Source organism: Patagioenas fasciata, chromosome 33, assembly GCF_037038585.1.
Source record: "Patagioenas fasciata isolate bPatFas1 chromosome 33, bPatFas1.hap1, whole genome shotgun sequence".
Lineage (NCBI taxonomy): Eukaryota > Metazoa > Chordata > Aves > Columbiformes > Columbidae > Patagioenas > Patagioenas fasciata.
The window spans coordinates 2,699,792-2,721,130 of record NC_092552.1 but is presented as its reverse complement, the minus strand read 5'-3'; the positions used below and the strand labels follow the sequence as shown (position 1 = coordinate 2,721,130).

The window sequence follows — 21,339 nt, the reverse complement described above, 5'->3', positions numbered from 1 at the left end:
TTGCTGTCACAGCTCAAACAAGCCAAAAGCAGCTCAAATCTGGGCAAACCCTGACCAGCCCCACAACCCCATGCTGCCGGGTCAGTAAAAGTGCTGATAAAGGCAAAGCTCCTGTTTGGTGGGCTGCAGCTGGGACCTGGGGGACCCTCACCACCAGTGTATCCCAGGGGGTACCAGCAGACCTTCCCTTGCAGCACACTGAGCTCAGCCCAGCCCTGGCAGGCTCAAAGGGCAGCCTGACGGCTGTGCCCATGGGCAGGGACATGGGGACCAAGCACCGGGGACAGTTGTGAGGGCAAGGGACAGCAGCCCATGGGGCCATCTCCAGTTGCGGGCTTGAAAGGCTGGGAGAGCCTGGGGATGGGGCTGCTCACTTTGCCTACTGGCTTCCACCCTCCTTGGCTGCTTGGATTTGGGGAAAAGGGTGTTCTGCTGTATAAAGTGGGCCTGTAGAGATGCCCATTCATCATCAGCTGCCTCTATTTCACATGGGAACTGCTTGAGACAGCAATGAATATGGGTCTCCAGGCTTGGCCAAGCACAGACCTCAGAGCCTGGTGGCCCGTCCGTCTCCTGCTGCACTTTTTTCTCCATTGGTCTTCCGTGACTCCCGCTGTAGGTGATCGTGCCCATCCTAACGAACAAGAAGAACCATCAGGGCTGGCCACAAGTGGTGTCACAAGACATCGTGCGTCATGTCCACAACCTCAAAAGTACCATTTTCACAGTTGTTGGCCAAGTAGACGGCAAGACCTTGCTGCCTCTCCCAGCTGGCTCAGAGGGAATTGAGGACATTGATCTGGAAAATGAGAAATCGTGAGTACCACCCCAAAATAACAGGTTCTGGAAGGTCCAGAGAAGCAGATGCGTTTGTACATCGAGTTGTCATCGTGTCTGGGCTGCGTGCGTGCCCCTGTGGAACCCCAGGAGATGTGTGGGTGCAGTGGAATGAATCACTCCTCAGACAGGACGTGGTGCGGGTGGGATTTTGTGAGAAGTTACTGCTTCCAAGGCAGTGGGGTGACCTGTCCTCAGCTTCCCAGCCCACTTGGTGGTGTTTCTTGCTGAATTAAGTGAGTTAATGACTGCAGGGATGTAGAATATTTTGAGGGAGAATGGTATGGGGAGAGAGAATCTTGCTGGATGTGTGAGTCTCCAGGTCAGATCCTGAACCTGAATGGATCTGATGTGACAATGACTGGCTGTGCAGAGAGGTGGCGACTGGCTCTTCATTTCCACCATTCACTTTATGAACAGTGTTGTTGCCCACACTGCTGCAGACATTCAGCCATTTTCTCCAGAGTGTAATTCCTATATTAAACCAGTGACAAAATCTTATGGGGTTTGATTGTTTTGTGGTTTTGAAATGTGAAACCCTGTAAAATCCAGCTGCCCACACGGCCATTGGAAGTAGATCCAACTGAGCAATGCACATCAACAAAGTTAATCACGTACTCTGTTTACTACAGCATGGAACGGATAGATAAATCTCTGGTGTATGCCATGGAGTCGGCCATCATAGACTGGAGCCACCAGATCCAGGAGGCACTGAAGAAAGAGTCTTCAGAGCCTCTCCTGCAAGGCAGCAATCCGAACCCGAAGGTGGAGCTGGAGTTCTGGAAGAACAGGTACCCAGAGCAGCCTGGCCAGTGCATGGTGCCCTGTGGTGCTGGTTTTGTGTAGAGGGAGAGTGCTGGTGGTGGAGCTGCTAATTCCATGAGTTGAGAAGAACAGGCCACTTGGGGTTCATGTAGGCTTCAACTAAGGAAAATTGCTCCCGCACAGAAAATCATCATGATCTGCAAAGTGCCTGGGAGGTCACTGGGCAGCTGGCTGTGTTTTAACTTAGCCCCACCACAGGGGCTACACCTCAAGGGACTTTTTTCAGAAATGCCCTTTACAGGATCCCAGGCTGGTTGGGCTGAAGGGACCTCTGCAGATCCCCCAGTCCAAGCCCTGCTCACGCAGGGTCACAGAGCAGATCACACAGGTGGGTCCAGGCGGGTTCGAATGTCTCAGAGAAGGAGACTCCACACCCGCTCTGGGCACTCTTTCGTCACTGTTCACTAGGAGCCATCCACAGGAGTAATTGCTGATGGACACCTGCTGGGGGCTGTCTGGAAATGGTGCATCTCAGCTGGCTGCTGTTCATCTGTCAGGGCCAGAGGGGCTTTAGATGCTCAGGAGCCTGGGAGTGGTATTTCCTCCTGCCCTTTGAAAACCTTTGTGCTGTACTGGTTCAGGCTGACTCGGGGCAAAGCCCTGCTGGCTGGAGAGCTGTTGCTAATGCCTGCAGAAACACGATGGCTTTTTTTCAGCGATGTTCTGTCAGTAGCAGAGCTGCTGTCATGCTGAACTCAGCACTTTCTGTCCTGTAGGGTTTGTCTGTGCCTCATGCAGCTTTCTCCCATTTCCACAGTCCATGTGTAGCTGGAGGAAGCCCTGAATCAGGCCCAGGGGAAACAGATGATGTTGGGGGACAGCTGATGGCCCAGTGTAGGTGGGTAACATGGCCACCAGCATCCTGGTGTGCATCAAGAACAGTGTGGCCAGCAGGCCCAGGGCAATGACTGTCCCACTGTACTCAGCGCTGGGGAAGCCAAACCTCAAATCAGTTTTGGGCCCCTCAGGCCAAGAAAGACCTTGAGGTAGTGGAGTGAGTTGAGAGAAGGGAATAGAGCTGGTGAGGGGCTGGAGCACAAGTGTGGTGGGAGTGGCTGAGGGACCTGGGGGGTTCAGCTGGAGAACAGGAGCTGAGGGGAGACCTTCTGATCTCTGCACTGCCTGAAAGGAGCTTGGAGCCAGGGGGGGTCGGGCTCTGCTCCCCAGGAACAAGCGCCAGGATGAGAGGAAACGGCCTCAAGTTGCGCCAGGGGAGGCTGAGGTTGGATATTAGGAAACATTTCTTCCCAGAAGGGGTTGTGAAGCATTGGAACAGGCTGCCCAGGGCAGTGGTGGAGTCACCACCATTCCTGGAGGGGTTGAACAGTCACAGAGATGACATTCTCAGGGACATGGGGCAGTGCCAGGGGTTAGGTTATGGTTGGACTCGATGATCTTGAGGGTCTCTTCCAACCAACTGATTCTGTGATTCTGTTCTTTCAGTGCTCTAGTTTTGCACCCTCTGCCACTGCTGGAGCCGTTTTTTTTAGCTAAAACATGGCATCTGGATCTGCTGGAGCTCAGCAGTAGCAATAGTAAAAGCTATTTCCTTGCACTTTGTCCTTTGGAAAAGAGACACATGACCTCATTTTTAGTGGTTTTGTCCAAGCTAGAACAGAAGGACTGTCACGGACTGTCAAGTTCAGTCTTTGATTTGGACTCTTTTACGTGTAGGAAAACAAATATAGATGTTACTCTTGAAGTTCAAAGGATTTATTACAATTGAAGCAAGAAAAGCAGTGCAAGAAGATGATGGAAATTACAGAAACCCAGTACTGTTGAGTTTGAAAAGGACCTCTGGAGATCACCCAGTCCACCTTCCCTGCTCAAAGCAGGCTCAGCTAGAGCAGGACTGTGACTGGTCAGGTGAAATATCTCCAAGATTACCTATGTCCAAGTGTGGAGACTCCACAGCCTCTCTGGGCAACCTGTGCGAGTGTTTTGAAACTGCCTCACTCACAACCAGCTCACCATGGAACCACAGGCTTGTTTTGACTTGAAAGTAGGTTGGATTTGGGACTCAGCAGGTGCATCCGTGGGTTTTCTGGATGATGGTGTGGTCTTCAGGCCAAGTGGTGGGGGAGAGGGTGTGGAAATAGTCCATCTTGCCTGTAGGCTGAAGATAGTGCCATGTGGGCTGTGGAAAGCCCTCAGGACCAAAGGGTCCCTCCCAGAGAAAGGGCCAACATCTCAGCCATGGGACAGCACAGAAATGTTCTCAAGCTTCGTGAGGACTTTGCCACGTTGCGATGGCTGAAGATTGGCCAGAGGAGTGGCTTAGTTCACGGTGAATAAGAGAGGGCATCTCTGGATCGAGGAGTTACAGGTACCTTCCTAGTGCCATCTTGCAGCCTCACAGCTTGTGTTTTGCCTTTGTGCAGGACTTTGAGCAGGATGCCTTTGGTTTCCAGCAGAAAGTAGAAGACATGGACCGTCGGCTGGGCACCATTTTCATCCAGGCTTTTGATGACGCCTCCAACTTGGACCACGCCTTCAAGGTTTGTTTATCGCTCCCTTGCTCTTCCCTAAAAGGGAAATCAGGGCACCCGGCTCGGTGAGAATCACGCTGAGGAGACCAGGCAGTGCTGGAGCCACAGGCACATGGGGCTGGTGTTTGCTGGTGGGACAGTGGGACTTGTAGCTTTTGGGCTGCTCTTGGTTTGGGATGCTCAGGCTGGTGGGTCCCTCACAAAGCTTTTGGATGCCAGGAGATATATTTGTGTCTCTCTCTGCAAGTTGGGGGAAATCATGCTTTTTCTAGGATTTCCTGGTGAGAATTGATATTGTTAGTATCAATTTGTTAATATTATTAATACATGGATCTGTTTCAGTTTTGGAAACAGGTTTTCTAGAAACAAAGCTGGTTTATTTATCAATTAATCTATCTTGCAGAAATAATAAATGGTATTTTTTTTAAAAAATCAATATAAGCATTTGTAGAAAAGACTTTAGCAAGTGACAGGGTTTATCTTTGTAAGTTTTTTGAAAAAAATAGAAAATCTTGAAGCATTTGAAGAACAACAGTTGGAATGTGGTCCAACCCCAGAGAAAGTCTGAGAGGCCCCGTAACAAAGGGAGCAAATTTCCTTTTTCCAAAGTGCCCATCGGTGCGGACAGTATTGAAGCCTCTGGGCTGGGGAGGAAGGTCCCAGCTGATCTCTCTGCAGGAGTCGGGGTTGTAAATTTTTCCCCTCTTCTTTTCCTGCGTGTTCACCCCAACAGCTGCTGGACATGTTCGGGAGCCTTTTGGAGCGACCGGTAGTCGCTGCAGATGCTGCTGGCAAATACTCCGTCCTCATCAGCATGTTCAGCAGGGCCCTGGACCACGCCAGGCTGATCTACTCCCGGCACATCCAGGCAGAGCTGAAGCTCGGTAGGTAGAACGTGCTGAGTAAAATGGGTTTTACAGGGAGTTTGATTGAGATTAATTTGGGGGGGAAATGATTTATTTTTCTAAGGAACCCAAAACTTTACAAATTGCAGATGTTTTCAGCCTCTGTAGCTCCTAGTGGCAATGGAAATGCCTGGGAAAGCTCTGTTCTTAGTATTAAAGCAAATAATTGGTTAGGAGTAAAAATACCCTTTTTCAAATGTGTATGCATGATATGTGACTGGGAATGGAGACACATGCTGAGCTTTTCTCCCAGCGAGGCTGTGACAGGAGGTTTCTCTCCACATTTGTGTGCTGCCTCCAACACCCCATGGGACCTGCAAACCCACTCATGTGCTCCTCAGAATGAATTTATTTTGTTTCCCTTACAATGCTTAAAATGCAAAGTATGCGAGTGGGACTTTGTAACCAAGGGTTTAATCAGCCTTTTCCAAGTTTATTATTCCCCGTGACTGTTGGCACAGGGGGGAATGGGTGGATTTCTATCAGATTATGAGGATTCAAGTGTGTCATTTTGAACAATAACCTATTTACTTGCCTCAGAAAGATCATACTGGAACGAGACAAGTCCTGGACTGGAGAGAATCATGGAGAGAATCATTTGCTGTGAATTTGTGGTTATTGTTCTGTGGCTGTTAGATAAGACGGACAGAAGTAACTCCTGGTCAGAAATCCCTATGTCAGTGTTTGTGAGCGGCGGGGAATGTGTCCCAGGCAAGGGACACCTCACATCAGCTCAGGTTTGGACATAGTCTGGGCTTCTCGTTCGATCTCAGCTCCTTATTCAAGATCCAGAGGCACTTGCCTTGGTCACAGACCTACATCAGTGTGGCAGATGTTGGATTTAAGGAAGGAAGCTGGGAAATCAGAGCAGTTTTCTGCAAATGAGGTTCTGTTGTGGCATCTTTGGGGTTACAAGTGCAGTGTTCAGTCAAATGCTGTTCCAATGTGCCCTCCCCAGGATCCCCCCTGTGCACAAGAACATGCCGCCGGTGGCTGGAGCGCTGCGCTGGGCGCAGGAGCTGCGAGCGCGAATCCAGGTGCCGTTTGATCACTTCAGGCACATCCCACATCTGTGCGTGTCTGTTCCAGCTAAGTTGCTTTATGACCACCTTGCTATCTTCTCTGTAATCAATCTGATTTTCTTTCTGTGGTGAACATTATCCCATGGTTATAGCTGAAATAATTCTTAGTCAAAGAGGTGTGAAGTGGTTGCACTGGTGCTTTTCAGCTTCCTTGTGATCATTATTTTTTTTAAGAAACTCATTAACTGGATTTGTTTTGAAGCGATTAAGAGGCACAGTGGGCTATTCAGCTTTCAGACATAGTTCCCGGGTTGCAATTGAAAGAGGTATCAGAACCTTTCCTGCTGCAATCCCACTCAGCATGTTCTCCAGGACCTCCTCAGCTGCAAGTCCTGGTTCTGGCATCATCCAAACTGTGAATAGCAGAGAAGTGCTGGGCTGGACTCAGCTGAGATGGGTCGATGGAGCTGGGTTTGCATGTTGGGGAGCAGACGAGCATTTTGTTGGGCAGAAGAAAACTTTCTCAGCGTTAAACAAAGGAGCCATCTCCCAAGATCAAGGAAAGAAACCAATGCTGGTATATTTATCACCCAAATGCTTGTTATAACGGATGGTGTCAGGGAAGTATGGCCTCATACTCACAGCTGGCACCACATGAGACAACATTTAAGAGCTCTGTAAGCAAGGCAGTGTTGGACTTATGACAACTGAGGATGTTCTAGGGACTGCACCTGGTAGCTCACAGGAATGGCTTCACGTGTGCTGGTCAGGATTCTGTGTAAATGGATCCACTTTTTTAATGTACTTGACCAAAATAACTTGACCGTCACTGTACCATGTTTGTAACCTTCTCTCACTGTATCTTGCCATTAAGTGTCTTTAAGTGCACAGTTATTCTGCAGCAGCAAAGACATTGGTGCAATGAAACAAACTCTTGGGCTGTTCCCAGCACAGAGCCCAAGTTATCATGTCTGATTTGAACCTAAATGGCAAATTTTTGTCCACCATGAAGGACCCAGATCTGCATTTCACACTGATTTTCTGTCCTCTGTTTAGAGTAGTTAATAACATGCTCTGCAACGGTGGTGACATGATGCTGTTGAAAGGGAAAAAGGATTAAAAAGGAGAAACAAAAGTGGTTTTGCTGGGATTTACTTGGATTTGCTCAGAGGACTTGTTTACTTCCAGCAGGTTTCTCAGCACTTGCCCAGCGGTGACTGCTCAGGCGCTCCTTTTTTCCAGCTTTTGGTTAAGTTAATTCAAGTTTTGTCAATATGTCCTCCAAAATCAACAACCATCTTGAGGAAAACTTGGATATTGTAGATGAAACAGTGGGGAAAAGACAGCATGATAAGAATTCCTCTGGCCTGCTGTTCCCTGGGCTGTACAGCCCTGGCAGCGTGGCCAGGGCTCTGCCTCCCGCACTCTGGGACACCTTTGCTCTTCGGTTTGAGGGGCATGAATTGGGCACCGCCAAGAGCTTCATCTGCCGGGAGCCACACTCTGCTTCTTTCTGTGCCTCTTTGACCTCAGAAAGCGGTGGCTGGTGAGCAGAGGTTGCCCTGCTCTGTGCAAACACCGGAGCATTGAGTATGTTACGGAGACCAGTGTTCCTCCAGCAGCTCTGGGCCCTTGTTCTTCCCCCAGGACGTGGTTCTCATTTGCCAGTTGCCATGCAAACACCCGCAAAAGGGCGCACTGGGGCTTGGAGAGCTTTTGTGCAGTGAAATGGTTTTGGGCGATATGGTGGGGTTGGAATGTAAGATCCCCAGCCAGGCTCTGCCTGCAAGGTGGTGGGTGGTTTTGGGAAGGGGTAAATAGAGACTGCAGCCTCACAGGGCTAAATGTAACGCTGAGCTTGTCTGTTGTGCCACCAGCTGCTTGGACTCTGCTGAAGGAAGAAGGGTGATAGAGAAGTATGAAGAAATGATCCAGCTGCTCGACAGGTAAGTGGTGGCTCAGGCATGACTGTAACTATATGAAAAAAAGCCAAACCTTATAGAATCATAGAATTGTTTTGGTTGGAAGAGACCCTCATGTCCATCCATTAACACAACCCTGGCACTGCCCCGTGTCCCTGAGAACCTCGTCTCCACGTCTGTCCACCCCTCCAGGGATGATGACTCCAGCACTGCCCTCGCAGCCTGTTCCAATGCCCGACAGCCCTTTGGGGAAGAAATGTTTCCTAATATCCAGTCTGAACCTCCCCTGGTGCAACTTGAGGCCATTTCCTTCTCCTTCTCTAAACCACCTTTCAGCACATTTGCAAGCCCAGGGCCTGAGAATGTCTCTTTCTAAGCCAGAAGGAATTTTGTGATGAGAGAGGAGGAGGAATCCTTTGCTACACACCACAGTCTTTCTGTGATATCTTGAAATGAGAAGTTTGCATGGGAGGGACAGGGGCTGTGCAGCCCAGCAGAAATGTTGGAACGAGATTCTTTTGGATGTAGGAGATGCTGTGGTAGAAAACCTGAGCTGACCAGAAGTCTCAATCCGCTTGTGCCCATTCACAGTGTACTTACCGTGGCTGTAATGTGTGTATTCCACAAGTGGGAGTGGGATTCGTTGCACCTCACTTAATATCTTAATGTTTGATGCTAAAACTGAACTGATTGCTCTGAGCTTTTGAATGTTTGTCCCCAAATTTGAATCCTCTGCTAAGAATGGTACTTGGGGGATCTTTGTTTTCCTGACTTGATGCTGTCACTGGTTTTCAGGTGTTTGTCTTTGAAGCCAAGATCTTTATGGAGGTGGTGTGGGTGGGTTTTAAATATTCCTTGATGTTCTTCAGCCCTCAGAAGTGGACTTGGCTTTTATTTGGTTATGTGTCTTGGTGTGCGGGCTTGGCAGCTACGTGGTGGATGTTTTAATTTGTTTGTTTGTTTTTCGGCAGGTATCAGGAGAAGCTCTATGCAGACTGGTCCCAGACAGTCTCTGAAAAATCACAGTACAACCTTACTCAACCGCTTATCCGGCGAGATCCAGAAACCAAACTGGTCACGGTTAATTTTGATCCCCAGGTAAGAACTAGCTTTCCTGTCTGCTGGAGGGCACGTCTCCAAGCTGTGCCCCACCGTGCATGGCAAGTCTGGTGGGATCGCTACTAGATCTGTTCTGCTGAGGTCCCTGGAGCATCTGTTATGGGTGACATGAATTAACCATCCCCTTTGTGGGCTCTGTCTCCTGGTAAAATATCAGGATTACAGTTTAAGCAGCGCAGATTGTAATTAAAGCCAGAAAGTCTGTGAGTAGCCAGATGTTAACTGGTGTCAACATCTCCAGAGCAGGTTGGTTTGACGCTGGTGTGGGGAGCGTAGGAGCATCATCCTACAGACGTGGGTTCGTGTTATGTTTACCTGAAATCTGAGCTTCCTGAAAGGGTATAAAAATCCCAGGAAAGGTTTGTTTTGTTACTTCAGTGTTGTGGCTGTTGGATTTCCTTAATTGTGGTGCAGGAGGCTTCCAGTAGGTCTCTGTTCCCTAGGGCTGCCCTCTCCAGCACAGGGAGGCCTGACCATCCCCCTGCCCAAAGCAGAGGCAGGGTCCAAGCCAGCAGAGTGCAGAGGTGGATTCAAAGGTTCTGGGGCCTGATGAGAGCTGGGGCCTCTCAAATGTGAAATGCCATTTGCTGCGGAGGTGCTGAATCTCAGGGGCCTGGGAAAACATCAAACACTTCCCCCTTTCCCTGGGACTTGCTGCTGTTAGAGAAAAGTGTTGAGGTTCCAGAGCTCATTCCAGCTTGGCTCTCAGACAAAGGATTTGTCCAGCTCCTTGGAATCTCCTTGCTAAGGTGGGAAGCAAATGGCCCCAGGGGATGTTTTCCACCCTTCACCCTGGTGCCAGGGTTTGGAGCCTGTGACGTGCTGAGCATGTTCTCAGCTCCAGTCTCTGAGTGCTTCTGCGCTGCTCTCAGCTTTCCATACTGAGGACTGCCTCATGTCCTCAGGTGCCTGCTTAGCAGCCCCTTCATGCCCTTCAGAGCAGATAGGAGCACCTCATTTTGCCTAAAGGGAGGATGTATTTGCAACCCTTCAACATTAAAGAATCTTCCAGAGCTCACCTTCCATGGAGGAGAGGGAAAGAGGGTAAGACATCCTTGACACCATGGTGGGGATGTCTCAGACATTCCAGTGCATAAAAGGGAGGGGAGTTTGGTTCTATCTCACTTGGCCTCCTGCTCCCTCAATCCCCTGCTTTTCCCTTCCTCCCATCCCATCCTCTTCCATCCACCTCCTCAAACTGCTCCCTTCACCCTTCTGCGCTCCGTCTTTCTTTCCTCTTCTTGTCATTGTGGACATAGTCACTTTAGTATTGTAGATACTCCTCACCCCTGCCATTGCCCATACAATATACTGAATTTCTGTCACCCAGCCAAAATGTGCAGTTTCAGGAGCATTTTCCCTCTCACAAGCCACTAAACTGAGCAAAGATTTTTTTTTTTTGTCTTAGAAGTGATATATTGCGTTGGAAGACCTTGCTGCTCCGTTTGTTGCAGGGACTCACTTCTACTTGGGTTTATAGTTTAATAACCCACTCAATCCCGTTCCATCACAACTCAAAGATGCTTTTGGTTGTGCCTCCTCCTGCAGGCACAGTATTGCTGAAAGACTGTATTGATGAGGATAGCTGAGAAGACCAGAGATCATCATGGCTTTTAGAGGCTGCACAGGGTTTGCTGGCTGGGTAGTTAACAGAGCTATATGTCTTTGATTGGGAAGCAAATCAGAGGCAAAGATCAATGGGAGGGAGATGGTCTGGACTAGGAGGTGTCCAGGCCCTTCTCAGAGCGTACTGCTTTGTGAATAAAACAGCAGGAACCCCCTAAGATCCCCAGAATTGACGGGAGGGTGTCTACCAGGTGAATGGGGAGGATTGTCTCACGTTCAGCTCTCTGCCTTGTTTCTGCAGCTGGTGTCGGTGCTGAGGGAGCTGAGCTACCTGTCTGGCAGCCGGCTGGGAGCCATCCCACCCACGGCAGCAGAAATCTATTCCTCCAGGGAGTCATACCGGCAGCTGGCGGCCAACTTGGAGCTGATGGTGAACAGATACAACAAGGTCCTGAAGACAGTCCTGGAGGTCGAATACCCTCTCATACAGGAGCAGCTGTGGGATATTAACTTGAAGCTGAAGAAGGCAGAAGAAACACTCAACTGGAAGATGGAGGGTGAGCTAGCTCTGTGTTAGGGCAAAAGAGGCCGTACAGGATTTCACAGAATCCCAGACTGGTGAGGGCTGAAGAGACCTCTGGAGATCTCCCAGTCCAACCCCCCTGCTCACGCAGGGTCACAGAGCAGATCACACAGGTGGGTCCAGGCGGGTTTCAATGTCTCAGAGAAGGAGACTCCACACCCGCTCTGGGCAGCCTGGGCCAGGCTCTGGCACCTCCCAGCAAACAAGTTTCTGCTCATGTTCAGATGGAGCCTCCTGTGTTTCAGTCTGTGCCCGCTGCCCCTCACCCTGGCGTTGGGCACCACTGAACAGACTCTGGTCCATCCTCTGACAGCCACCCTGAGATATTGATCCCATTGATCAGATCCCTCTCAGCTTCTCTTCTCCAGCTCAACAGCCCCAGCTCTCTCAGCCTTTCCTCAGAAGAAAAATGCTCTAGACCCCTCAGCATCTTGGTAGCCACCGCTGGGCTCTCCCCAGTAATTCCTTGTCCTTCTTAAACTGGGGTGCCCAGAACTGGACACACCACTCAGATGGGGCCTCACGAGTGCAGAGCAGAGGGGGAGGATTCACCTCCCTCGACCTGCTGGCCACACTCCTACTCACGCAGCCCAGGTACCATCAACCTTCTTGGCCACAGGGCACATTGCTCATGGTTAACCTGCTCACTTGGGTCTCATCAGATTCCTCCCATGTCCCCAGCCTCCATCACCTGGTTCCCAGTGACAGTTCACAGCAGGGCAGGGGACTCTCCAGCAGAGCCAGCACTGGGGAGACAAAGGGCAGCCCCCAGCCTGCCTGCTCCTTCCCATCTTACCTTGATCTGCTTGGGCTGGGGACAGGATCCTGATCCCTTCAGCTTCCCTCTGGGCTTTTGGGGAAGAGAGGCTGCCCTGTAAGCAGTGATGCTGAGGAAACGGCAAGATTGGGGTTTGTGAGAGCTGGCAAGGCTGGGGTTGAAGAGTCTGCTCCCTGCCCGTGCCAGCCCAAGTGACCCACTGTGTGGTCATGTCCCTGTGTCCCCAAGGCACTGCTTTCTCCCTGAGTTGTGCAGGGACTGGGACCCCTTGGCCCAGCCATCTGGCTTGGGACAGACTTCTCCCGGTGGGGGCCAGGGCCACCTCGTTATCCTTTCCAGCCAGATGAAATACTGTGGTTAGTGGTGAGGTTTGTGCACCGTGACTTTGGGATGATTTAACCAGTGTTCTTGCTTGATCAGTTTTAACTGCAAAGCAGAATGGAGGAAGACAATTTGTTTCCTCTTGGTGAAAGCAAACTGCTCGCTGTTGGAATATATATTTCTGTCATCAGGCTTGTGATATGAACAGGAACAAGTGTCCTCCCTTGGGAACTTGCAAAGCAGAATTCCTCATGCTGAAAAACTCTTTCTCCATTGCACAACAAAGATGAAGGGACTTTCCTGCAGATGAAGTTCCCTGAATCTAAATGCAGCCCTCGCTGGTACCTTGGGCTGTCACAGCCTGTGTTTGTGGGGCTGTGGGTCCCTGCTCTAGTGACAGTGGCAGGAACACTCAGCCTGTTGTCCTTGTTCTCTCTCTGGTAGCAGATTAAATCTGGGTACGGGAAAGGGGGAAGTGTCAGACGTCCCCACGGTGCTGGTGCTCCTGGCAGAAAACAGAGGCTGCAGCTGTACCATGGATTGTTGGGGTAGGAGGGAGCTAGAAGTGACTCTTTTGGTTGAGGTGGTAAGTCTCTTGTGTTAATGATGGGTGAGAAATACATGAAACCGTGGGGGAAAAGTCTTATGGAGAGTGCACAAGAGCTTGGCCATGCAGCTCTGAAAAAAAGTCGTCAATCATCTCATTTTTTACCAGGTGTCTGGGATCACATCTCCATGGTGATGGATGATGTCCATGACCTCGAGCAGAGGATACAGAAAGCCAAAAACAATGTTGAGGAGATCCAGACCATCGTGGGATCGTGGGCGTCGCCCATATTTGTGAGAAGAGATTGTAAAAGAGAATCGCTGCTGAGCCTGGAGGACTGTCAGGACCGCCTGGAACGGCGTTACAGCCTTGTCCGAGAGTCAGGGCAGAGGATTCATCTGCTGGTGAAGGTGAGGGGGGACCTTCTCCAGGGGTTTGTTGACTCTTCATAGGCTCTGGGTGTCTCTCCGCTCTGGTGAAAATGTCCAGAGCTGCTTCACCTTAAAATTAACTCCCTTAACTCATTTGAAAAACTTACCTGTTGTTGATTAAGGAATACTTTGATGGGTGAGCTGGTACAGCTGAGTGTGCGGGGCTGCTGACCAGGCACCGAGTTTGGAGCAGGAGCGGGAGCCAATGCAGCCCAGTCTGGCTCCCAGTCCTGGTTCTTGTGAAGCCACGAGAGGGGAGTCGTGCATCAGGCTTTGGGATCCTGCTCAGAGGAAAAACTCCTCCGAAATATTCACCTTAAAATGGAGAGGCAGCTGGCTGTGGCTGACCTTTCTGCTTTAGGCTTGTTGTTCCTCTGTGGGAGCAGGAGGTGACGCTGTCAGTCCAGGGAGAAGCTGAGTAACAAGAAAAAAGCTGCTGTCTGAACCCTGGGTTTTTTCCAGTGGCTTTGCCAGAGCTGAGAGTCCTCTTTGCAGAGCAGGAGAAAGCCCAAATCTCTGCGCCTCACCTGCCCAGAGGTTTTAGCGTGTCAGGGACAGCACCTTGGCTGGAAGGCAGATGGATTTTAGGTCCAGCCCACTCCTGAGGGTCACCATCTGGCCTTGGACTCTGGAGAGACTGGGCTGACCCTCTCTGGGACACTGAGCCCTTGTTGCTCACCTTACTTCACTGTCTGCACTCAGCCTTGGGCTTCTGACCCACTTCTGTAGCCTCTGAACCCACGGCGAGGATTTTACTATGCCCACGTTGTCCTGCTGCTACAGCTGTGACAGGCTCAACCACCTCCAGCTACACCCAAAAGATGGGAACACTTCCTAAATTGACCGGAGAGAACATGGGGCTGTGGCCAAGGCAGAAGGGCTGGCACCGCTGCTCTGGTGGCTCACAGGGCAGGACCAACTGCAAAGCAGCATGAAGGTCCTGGGGAGGGAAAGGCACCGTGGCCCAAAATAGGATGTCCCCATGCCTCTGTCCTGCTGTGCTGGTCAAACCTGGAGGAACAGCAGCAAAGGGGCCAAGAGCTGGTCTGCTGTGTTTCCCTTGGGTGTTCAGGTCTTCTTTTGAGCAGGTGAGTCTTGAGGCTGCTGAGAGAAGAGCACAGAGAGTTTGGGTACGTGCACCCACAAGCACAGGCAGGACAGTGAGATGCTGGCTTGCATTGCCCTTTTGCACCAGGATGAGGCCTCTGGAGTAAAGGTTCAGTAGAACACCAGTGACAAGGGGGCATTGTCAAATACAAGGGCATGGGACGGTGAAGAGGGGGTGGTGCTTTCAAATGGGCATTCCCATAGTGTTCAGTCCTGTGAAGTTCCCCTTTCTCTTGTGTCAGCAAAATGTGGAGGTGAGTCTGCAAGGCACCAGAGCCCTGGCTTGCTCTGTTAACAGTTTAATCACTCAGCGTTGATGTGTAAAGTTGGGGAGCAGCAGCTCTGGGTTGACTCAAGCCCAATTGGCAATGCCACTCTATCTTGAGGAGGCTGAGGCCAGACCTTCTTGCTCTCTGCAACTGTCTGAAAGGAGGTTGGAGCATGGAGGGGGTTGGTCTCTTCTCCCAAGTAGTAAGAGATAGGATGAGAGGAAGTGGCCTCAAGTTGCACCAAGGAAAGTTCAGATTGGATATTAGGAAAAAATAATTCACAGAGAGGATTGTGAAGCTTTGGAATAGGCTGCCCAGAGCAGTGGTGGAGTCACATCCCTGGAGGTGTTAACAAATGTACAGATGGGGTTCTTAGGGACATGGGTTAGTGGTGGAGTTAGGTTATGGTTGGATTCGATGATCTTGAGGGTCTCTTCCAACCAGAATGATTCTATGATCTCATGTGTGCCAAGCTGCCATGCCACTGGGAATGGCACCCTCTCCTGTGTCCCCAGAGATGAAATACAGCCAGCTTTGAACCCCTGGCAGCAGACTGCAAGCTGGACCTTACGTTTTTTTTGAGCCCGTGCCTGTGTTGAGAGCCCCTGGCAGGCTTAGGAGAAAGAGCCCTCAGAGGGCATAGCAAGGCCGGAACAGGATCACGGCAGAGCCTGGGAGGTGCAGGGGATGGATACCCAGGCTGGTCTTGTGGGTGTGGAAGAGGAGACGCAAGAAGGATGGGGCCATTCTGTGGCCTAGAAAACCGTGAATTTCCTGACTGTGAACTTGCCTGGAGGTAAGGAACGCAATAAGCTGAGAAGGGAGGCTGTAAGCCAACCCTTTGTCTTCTGATCCCAATCTTTAACTATTTTCACTTGGTTTATTTAAAAACCCTTTTCTGAATTTTAAAGTTCTCTTGTTTTGAGATGACCATTTGTAGGGCAGAGGTGTAAGCAGTCCACTTGGAAGGACTCATCCACCCAAGGTAACATTATACAGGCCACAAGGACTGAGGCTTCATGCATTGGGATGAGCCTTTGGCCCAGGTCTGCAAAGCACCCTTGAGCCCTTTGGCCTCAGAGAAGAGGGAGGAGAAGGTTGCAGGGCTGCTAAGTCTCTCACGCACTCCATTTTTACCTTGTGATTATTTTGAGTTGCTTCAGATGACAAAGCAGCCCTTGACAGAAGGAGAAAATTGTGGCCGTGCTACCAGCAGCAACATCCGTCTGTCTGGTTTCTCACCCCCCGCAGGGCTGGTACCTGTGTGCTCATTGCCATGAGTCCTCAGCTGTGGGCAGCTCTTGTAGGACCGACTCAGCCCCGCTGTATTTCAAAGTGTCGTCTTTTTCTTCCAGGAAAACCAGAGCCTCTTACTTGCAGACCCAGCATCTGACATCCGGAAGGCCTATGTGGATTACGTGGATGAGATAGTTCTGGATGGATTCTTCACTGCCATTGAGTGCTCACTCAAGTACCTCCTCGAAAACACAGGTAACTGCTGGTTCCTCAGCTCTGGCCGTGATACCATCTTCAGTCTCACCAAAAGGAAGTTTCTGTTTTGTGCTTTGACTTGTGGTGGTCTTTCTACTCTGCCTCTTGCATTGTCTACAGCAAGTGCTGGAGGAGCCTCCAGACTCAGAGGGTAACTCTGTCCCCTGGTCACTGGAGCAAAGCCTTGCTCAAGGGAAGGGACAGAGATGACTGTGCACCATTTGCTGGGATTTGTGAACAGACAAAATTGAGGCATCATTCCAAGTCTGTTCTTGGGCATCAGCCATCTCCTGACCTCCCATGCACAAAGCATCAAGGTGACACAACCTTTCGTTTGTGGAGAGTCTCAAGAGTTGGTTCTGTGGATGAAAGACATGAAAGAAAAACCTCCATCACTGAGGAGTGAGGAGAGGGGTCACCAAACCAGAGCTCCTGCCTAAGGCTGCCACGGAGGGTCACTCTGCTGAGAGCAGCTGTGTCCAGCTAAAGCACATCTTCAGAACGCTTCCCTCCTGGATGTGGAGGCACACTGAGCTGGAGAATTGCATCCAGTTCCTCACCATCTTGTTAAAAACAAGCACATAATTTCACATTTGTGAAACCAGTTGGTGTTTTATTTTTTCATGCCTTTCTCCACTAAATTAAAGAGCCTCTTGGTTCCTGTTGTTTTTCTCCTCTTTAAGTACTTATGCGCTGTAATTGTTCAGCTCTCAGACTCCCTTTTGATTAGCTGAAGAGCCTGGTCTCTTTAAGGCTTCCCTCCACAGCATTTTTCCGGTCCTTAAATCACTTGTGTCTCATCTGTTCTCCAGTATCTCCTGTGGGTACCAGAACACCAGCTGGTTTGGCAGCCTCCCCTCTGCGTTGTATGCAGACACAATGTCACTGGACCCAGCGAGTGGGTGTCCCACCTGCCTGGTGTCCCTGTGGGGCATGTGTGTGTCTTGTGGTGGGATGTTAGTGGTGGCTCTAGATCACTTTTCTCCCCTTCAAAAATAACCTGGCACCTCTGTTCTTCCCTACCAGATCCCAAGGCAGGGCTTCCTCCCCTGTTTGAGGTGCAGCTGGATTTGGTGATCCCAGATTTGATATTTCAACCCTCCTTGGACCCTGGCACAAACGATGGCTTCTACGACGTGGTGGAAGGTCTTCTCAACGACATCTACCGGATCTCATCGCTGGTGCCCAGGCTGGCTGAGCACAGCGGCTTCCTCCACTACCAGGTCCGTGGCTGTGGAGCTCCCTCACGCTGTGTGGCAGTGAGGAGGTGCCACGCTGCCCCCGCATCACTGCGAGCTCCTCTCCTCTTCTCTCCAGGCTGACATGGAGGACATGGCTGACCTGGCCGACATGCGCCATGAGCTGATGGGGCGTGTGCAGGCCGTGATGGCGGCCTGCTGTGATTACCGCAGTGCCTTCGACCACTACTCCTACCTGTACGGGGAGGACAGAAAGGAGTTCTTCCGCCAGTTCCTCCTCTACGGGCACATTCTCACTGCGGCAGAAATCGAGGCCCATGCAGAGAACGGGGTCCCTGAGTCACCTCCCACGCTGCAGCAGTTCCGAGAGCAGATTGACTCCTACGAGAAGATCTATGAGGAGGTGAATCGCATCGAGCCCATCAGCATTTTCCAGAGTTGGATGAAAGTTGATGCTCGGCCTTTCAAAGCGTCTCTGCTGAATGTGATTAAACGGTGGAGCTTGGTGTTCAAGCAGCATCTCATGGACCACGTCATGCACAGGTAGGAACCGTTCTACCTCTTCTTCCCAGAACCAAAGTGGGTTTCTCTTGTGTTGGCTGGGCTTTATCATTTCACACTGATAAGCAAAAGGCTAATACAGGAGCAAGAGGAGGGGGCACACACCCCCTGCCAGCTCCATCGCATCTCTGCTAACTTTCATCCCCTCGTCTCTGCTGGGAGCAGCTGGTCCAGCTGAGTGTGTAAAGTGCAAACAGTTCCACGAACTCGGTACCATCGACATCCTGCGAGCTGATGCTCCTACGACCTACTGTGTGGTGTTGGACAGGATGTCTGTTTGTCTGTTCATCCTGGTCCAACTAACCTAATCTCTTCTAGGGCTCTATGCTTATTTTGTTGAATTTGCCATCAGTAAAGCTGCATTAATGCCATGAGATACTTGCTCCGTTTCTAAATGCAGTGCTCTTTTGAGTGCACTCTTTGTAAAAAAAGTAATTTGGGTTGCCTGGCATGAGCAGTCATGGGGAGGCAGTTTCAAGGTTACAAAAAGGAGGAGCTTTGGATGTAAGTTTCGAATTAACATGTGTTCCCTGCTCTGAATAGCTGCTCAGCCGCCTGGTCTCTGCAGGATGATGTGTTAGGTGATTTATTTGAGTAGTAGCAGCTGAAGGATGCCACAGGGCTTGGATGCTTACGAAGAAATATTTACAGACATATGTACTAGTGAAGGCTGCTGCGTGTGGTGGCTGCTGTGATCTCTTGTGTTCTTTTCAGCACGATAATTCCTGTGCAAAGAGGTTTTTGCATAGGTTAGAACAGGCATTTAGGAGTTCTTATTAAGAGCTCCTGACTCAGCAGTTTAGTCTTTAATAGGTGAAGTGTTTAGGGCTATGTTTTGGTCCAGCAGCATCCACAGAATTTAAGCGGGCACTTCAAAAGTAAGCGTTTTGAGAAGGGAAGAATGGAAAGGACCAAAGATCCAGGAGCCCATCAAGCTCTGCTAACAGTGTCCAGCAGCTGGTGAGATCAAGAAGCAGGTAGGGAAACTTCCCCCAAATAGTCTCCTTGTCTCTAACCATTCGTACCTGAGGACTTTGAGAGTCATGGGTTGTACCTTTGTATCTAAAGACCTGGATGGATTTTTTTTTCTCCCACAAATGTTCGGTTGCTTTTCTGAACCGCTGTGAATTTTTAACATCTGCATCCTTCTGCAGCAGAGACTTACCCTCTGAAATAAGGCAGCGTGCGAAGAAGAATCCCTGTTTGTTGTAGCTTTACAACCTACCAGGTTCATTTGTTGAATTCTTGTATTGGAAGAGATGACATGAAAACTGTCCTTTCAAATTCACTCTCTTCAGACCACAGACCCGAGCTCACAGGTCTCCCTTATAGAATCATAGGATAGAGTCATAGAATCTGTTTGGTTGGAAGAGACCATCAAGATCACAGAGTCCAACCATAACCTAACTCTGGCACTACCCCATGTCCCTGAGAACCTCATCTATATGTCTATCCAACCCCTCCAGGGATGGTGACTCCACCACTGCCCAGGGCAGCCTGTTCCAAGGCCCGACAGCCATTTCTGTGAATAATTTTTTTCCTAATACCCAATCTGAACCTCCCCTGGAGAAATTTGAGGCCATTTTATCTTATCACTTGCTACCTGAGAGAAGAGACCAACCCCCTCCATGCTCCAACCTCCTTTCAGACAGTTGCAGAGATCAGGTCTCCCCTCATCTCCTGTTCTCCAGGCTGAACAGCCCCAGCTCCCTCAGCTGCTCCTCGTAAGACTTGTGCTCCTCAAATGCCTTTTCTCCAACCTGTGAAGTCCCAACCCATTTATCCGTTCCTCACAGGAAGCTGTACCACATCTATGGATCCCTGTGAGCATGAACTGTGGTTCTGATGCCCTCAGCATGTTGCCATGTGATGGGCAGAGTTAGCCAGGCCTTTCCCTCTCCGTGCCAGTCCAGCTGCCTGGATGATTCCGGTAGGAACTGCTCTCATTTGGTGCTTTCCTGTTTTGTGTTCTACAGCTTGTCTGACCTGGACGAGTTCATAAAAACTGCTGACAAAGGTTTGAGCAAAAAGGTTGAAAAAGGCGATTATGATGGTTTGGTGGAGATCATGGGGCATCTCCTGGCCGTTAAGGAAAGGCACAGTGTCACCGATGCCATGTTCGAGCCCCTGAAGCAAACCGTCGAACTGCTGAAGACGTATGAGCAAGAGCTGCCGGAGGAAGTCTATAAGCAACTGGAGGTGGGTGAAAAGCTGCGGTGGACACGGCGGTTTGCCAAGTAGCCAGCGTCAGAGAGTATGAGCTTAAGAGCATTGCAGGGATATTTAAAGCCCCACTCCCTGTCATTAGAGGGCCTCAGTGGATAGTATTTTACTATTGTGGGATGTGCCTTAATAGCTCTAAATTTTGGAGTTATATTGAGGTTTTTCTTTTAAAGCAGAGATTAAGCCTTTTGTTATGTATGAAAAACATAGAATTGCCTGCTCCAACTCTCAGCGATTACTCTTGAAAAAAATTAATGCATTTTCAAATACATCTGTTAATTAGTTTGAATTATAATTATTTTTAAATAAGCCAGTTCTTGGCAACTGTGGAGATGGGAAGGATAATGTTGGCAGAGGAGTCGCCTTCTCATAGGACTTCAGTCCTCCACTAGGTCTATAACACCCAATCTGCTTGACCCAAAGGACATCACTGGGAGCACGTTATGAAAGTATTTCAGCACCTTTCCACATCTGGCCCTGATGAATCAATTTTTCTTTGGGGAATTCTTCTCATTTCTGGACAGGGGACCATGAGGTGAAGGTTGGAAAAGCCTGTGGGATGCCCAGCCAGCCTTGGGGAACTGGCAGCAGTCACCATGTTACGGTGGAGGAGCGTGTGGCTGCGTACTGATGGATACCCCTTAGTCACGGGGCGTTGTGTGCAGAGGGCTCTGTGTAGGACACCAGGTTTAAGGCAGAGCTTTTTGGGGAGAAGTTCCTCCCTCTGCTGCAGGCTTGGATGGGACCTGAGCGGGGTTTAGCAATCCCCCAGTTTTCTGCTGGTGCAGCCGTGATCCACGGGTGGTTGTATCACCAAATCTGACACGGGTAAGGGTCCTAAAGATAACTGGATTCCTACAGACACCCTGAAAAACAGAAGAGCTGCATTAAATGGATGTTTTGGCTGCTACAGCAGCTTCAGTTCAGCATAAAAAATGGTGCTATGGGGAACCCAGCTCTGCTGATTCCTCTGCCCAAGAGCTGCTTGCTTGGTGCCTGTTTGTGCGTGTAGATTTGAACAACTGATTTATTTTTCTGACAGAAGAAATGAGGTATGCAGGGCAGCCATTCAGATGGAGGAGATAACAAAACAGTTTCGTTCTTTCTGGCAAGTGACAGCAACACATAGTTGAATAATTCATTC

The 21,339-nt window shown here is 50.0% G+C and overlaps 1 pseudogene; it reads left to right on the top strand.

Annotated features, from left to right (window-relative positions):
• Positions 1-8,963: 8,963 nt before the first annotated feature.
• Positions 8,964-21,339, top strand: part of LOC139826018 (dynein axonemal heavy chain 9-like) — an 87,468-nt pseudogene continuing 75,092 nt past the window's right edge.